This window comes from Palaemon carinicauda, chromosome 20 (genome assembly GCF_036898095.1).
Source record: "Palaemon carinicauda isolate YSFRI2023 chromosome 20, ASM3689809v2, whole genome shotgun sequence".
NCBI lineage: Eukaryota > Metazoa > Arthropoda > Malacostraca > Decapoda > Palaemonidae > Palaemon > Palaemon carinicauda.
In genome coordinates, this window is record NC_090744.1 from 16280864 (window position 1) to 16285919 (window position 5056).

A 5056-nucleotide genomic window follows, 5' to 3' on the forward strand; every position below is an offset into this window, starting at 1 on the left:
ATCTTTCCTGTTGAGGCACCTGGCTTGATAGTATCCTCCTTTTCCAACTAGGGTTAAAGCTTAGCAAGTAATAATAATAACAACAACAACAATAATAATAATAATAATAATAATAATAATAATAATAATAATAATAATAATGATAGTAATAATAATAACAATAATAATAATAAATAATAATAATAATAATAATAATAATATTGATAGTAATAATAATAACAATAATAATAATAAATAATAATAATAATAATAATAATAATAATAACAATAATAACTATAATAATGACAATAATAATAATAATAATAATAATATTGATAATAATAACAATAATAATAATAATAATAATAATAATTGCTATAATAATAATAATAATTACTATAATAATATCAATAATAACTATAATAATAATAATAATAATAATAATAACAAGAATAATAATAATAATAATAATTACTATAATAATAATAATTACTATAATAATATCAATAATAACTATAATAATGACAATAATAATAATAATAATAATAACAACAACAATAATAATAATAATAACAATAATAATAATAATAATAATAATAATAATAATAAAAGGGGTAAACCCTTCAAGGGGCAGAACAGTATCTCCCGGATATGTGATACAAACCAGTCATAAGAGATGTGACGCTTGGCACCAGGAGGTCAAAGGGGGGGGGGGGGGAGGGGAGGGAGGAAACAGAAGTGCTGGGGTGTGAGAAAAGAATGGTCATAAGGGAGAGAGAGAGAGAGAGAGAGAGAGAGAGAGAGAGAGATTACACACATACACACACATATATATATTATGATTTGTGGCTGAGTGGATAAGTCAATGGGACCTCAGTTTCTTGGGCCCGGGTTCGATTCCCTGGCCGACCAGAAGCTATTATCAGTAAAATGATTCCCCCTTGGGTCTCTGATCCTGAGGTAGAGAGAATCCAGATATTAAGAGGTGTATAATATATATATATATATATATATATATAGTTATTTGAGATAATGTAGCTAGCTTTGTGATCAAGACCAACTTTCCTCCTTTATATCTTTATTTTGCTCTGCAACTACTTTTAACTTTACATTTCCCCCCAGCTACACTACAAGGTTGAACGGCATCCCCGACCCCAGAGTCAGACCCTAAGGCGTATATTACCATAGAATGTTAACTTTCAAACCTCAAGAGCCAAATAACGAATTATATGAAAAAACGAAACAATTCCTGAATATTTAAATAATTGACTACCCTAACTTAACAAGCGCACCAGAAGGAAAGAACTTACAGTCCATTTCTTTTAGCGAGGCAGATTTGCAGACTCGCAGCGGTGCCCTTTTAGCTCGGAAAAGTTTCCTGATCGCTGATTGGTTAGAATGATCTCGTCCAACCAATCAGCGATCAGGAAACTTTTCCGAGTTAAAAGGGCACCGCTGCGAGTCGGTGCAAATCTGCATCGCTAAAAGAAATAGACTATAGTTATGCGCATCGATTGCTGCTGCTGCTACTACTACTACTACTACTACTACTATCATTAGTAGGTATGCTATAACCCTAGTTGGAAAATCAGGATGCTACAAGCGAAGTGAGGAAAGGAAATAAGTCAACAGATAGAAGAGCTTGCCCGAGTGTACCCTAAGGCAAGCGAATTCTAACACAAGACAGTGAAAGACCATGGTACATAGGCTATGGCGCTACCCAATGCTAGTCTTAAATAGTTGTGTATTCATTGACAAAAAAAAAATTCGCGATTGAGGAGACACGAACATGAAATAAATAGATAACTGATGAAAGTCAAGAGCTTAAGACCATGACACCAAATCATTACTAAAAAATAATTTTTTGGTACAAATTTTTATGTGTAGTTCTTTAAGCGCATAAAACATAATTACACAGGGCTTAAGAAATTACACATACAAACACAATATACACATACTTATGCATATAAATATATCTGCATATATATATATATATATACACACATATACATATATGCGGACTCATATATACATACATACACACAATCACTATACACACATACACAAACACACACACACACACTATATATATATATATATATATATATGAACAAACAAACAACAAAATGATACCACACACACAAACACACACACACACAGAGAGAGAGAGAGAGAGAGAGAGAGAGAGAGAGAGAGAATGGCCTTTTCCATTTAAGAGATTTATTGGTGAGCAAAGGACGACTGGAGACGAAAGGCTGTTGGGGACAGTGGACGAAAGATAAAATAGACGAAGAGTTGGGGGAAGGAAGACTTGGAGGAGGAGAAAGAAGAGGACTAGAAAGACAAAGGGAAGAAAGAAGAAGTTGGAGGAGGCTACAATTTTCAAGAGGAAGTCGGGGGCCTTGAAGGTTCGAACTGGAGGAGTAGAAATACACATACATGCACACATTCCATTTTAAGTATAACCAACCTACCAGCTAAGTGTACACGGAGACACACACATCTTACACAGGCCACTATGAATTATCATAATATCACATAATCTGTGTGAAAGTCGCATACAATTATATTAATATTTAAAAAAAAAAAAATCAGTCCATAAAACCATTCTCTCATAACGGGGATGTATGAATGCAAATACATGTATACGTAATCAGGCTACTAGATCAGCTACGACTAAATACAATATATTCAGAAATGCCATGCTAATATACAGAAATATAGCAAAAACATATACGCATACACCAAGCTACTTATAAACACGCAACATGAAAATACAGAACAATGACAGGAAGGATACAACAATAACAAATGTCCAGTCATGTCTGGGCTTTGGCCAGTTTTCGTCACCAAGCTAGTCAACTGCGGATTGGTGATGGCCGGGGAATTTTTGTCTGATCACTCACAGCAAACCAACCTAGCATGAGTGTCCCTGACTAGTACAGGCTGTACAGCTTTGCTGATAATGGCCATGCGCAAACCCTTCACCACGTGAAGGTATATCCCCACTCACAAAGGAATACAAAGCAACTTTAATGCAGGAACAGACAACAGAATACCTTCTGTGCATCCACGATAAAGTGGAGTACACGCACAGACATGGGGGAGAAAAAAAAAATGAAACGACATACTGGAAAAGCAATAACAAATAGAAACGACAAAGCTAATGGGAATGAATGGAAATGGAAAATAGACTCAGAGAGGAATGTAAGTAACTGTAAAAGTTAATAACACGGAAAAGGGGGAGCAAGGTGGATTTGCTAGAGAGAGAGAGAGAGAGAGAGAGAGAGAGAGAGAGAGTCTGTCTCCAATGCATGATACTAAAATTAAAAATCATCCAGAGAGAGAGAGAGAGACTGTCTTCAATGCATGATACTATAATTAAAAATCATCCAGAGAGAGAGAGAGAGAGAGAGAGAGAGAGAGAGAGAGAGAAAATAAAAACCGTTTTAATATGCATGATACTAAAATCATAATTCAGCCAAACATAAATCATATATATTAATGAAAATTAGAAAATTCCTTCATCCAAGTCAAGGAAAAAGGGGATGTTACCTTTAACAATTTAATATGCCTTCAAGCATAACGTAATATTTCCATGAATATCTGAAGTATTGAGACATATATGCGTAATTGAACTGAACTGTCATTTCAACAAAAATATACCTTTTATATCAAGTTGTTCTGGAACGAGGTTCGACAGTTCATGGGTACATAAAATCAATTATGATACTGAAAAATAAAATCTTTAAATCTTTTAGAATCCGTGTTATTGTCTTTTAATCTTTTCACCAACGTGTCCTTGTTGGCATTAAAATAAATATACTCGTTTCGCAATGGTTTGTTAAGGTAACTCTTTCAAAAGATATTCGTGCTGTTATTTGAAAAAAATAATTATCAAAACAAAGTGATTTGAATTTTTAAATAAACTCAAGACTATTTGGATTAGAAGCTTCAATAGTATTTTACCAATTTCAGTTCGACAGCTTTGTGTAAAGGGTGTATTATTATTATTATTATTATTATTATCATTATTATTATTATTATTATTATTATTATTATTATTATTATTATTATTATTATTATTATCATTATTATTACTATTATTATTATTATTATTAATTGCTAAGCTACATCCCTAGCTGGAAAAGCAGAATGCTATAAGACCAGGGGCTCTAACAGGGAAAATAGTCTGGTGAAGAAAAGAAACAAGGAAAAATCAATTATTTCAAGAACAGTAACATTTAAATAAATATCTCCTATATAAACTATGAAAACTTAACAAAACAAGAGGCAGCGAAATAAGATAGAATAGTGTGCTCGAGTGTACCCTCAAACAAGTAAACTCTACCCCAAAACACTGGAAGACCATGGCGCAGAGAATATGGCACTACCCAAGACTAGAGAACAATGGTTTGATTTTGGAGTGTCCTTCTCCTAAGAGAGCTGCTTACCATAGCGAATGAGTACTTTCTACCTTTACTAAGAGGAAAGTGGCCACTGAACAATTACAGTGCAGTAACCCCTTGGGTGAAGAAGAAATGTTTGGTAGTCTCAGTGCTGTCAGGTGTGAGAGGACAGAGGAGACCATGTATGAATATGCCAAACTATTCAGTGTGTGTAGGCGAAAGGAAAATGAACCGTAACCAGAGAGAAGGATCCAATGTAGTACTAAAACGAAAGGAAAGATGAAAATTAACTGAATAATGTGACACGTTCCAACATCTGCCATCACACAGAAACCAAAATCTTATGTTGAATAATAAATAAATAAATACATAAATGAATAAATAAATATTTAGCTCTTTTATCGGAGGGTGGAAAATAATTTTTTTTTACAGCCACAACAATTTCAATGTATTTCCATTAATTTCTCTTTTCTCATCATACAAATAATTTCACCTCGCTCTCTCTCTCTCTCTCTCTCTCTCTCTCTCATGTTTCCCATAAATCTAATCAATACTATCTCTCTCTCTCTCTCTCTCTCTCTCTCTCTCTCTCTAATGTTTCCCATAAATCCATTCAATACTCTCTCTCTCTCTCTCTCTCTCTCTCTCTTAGTTTCCCATAAATCCA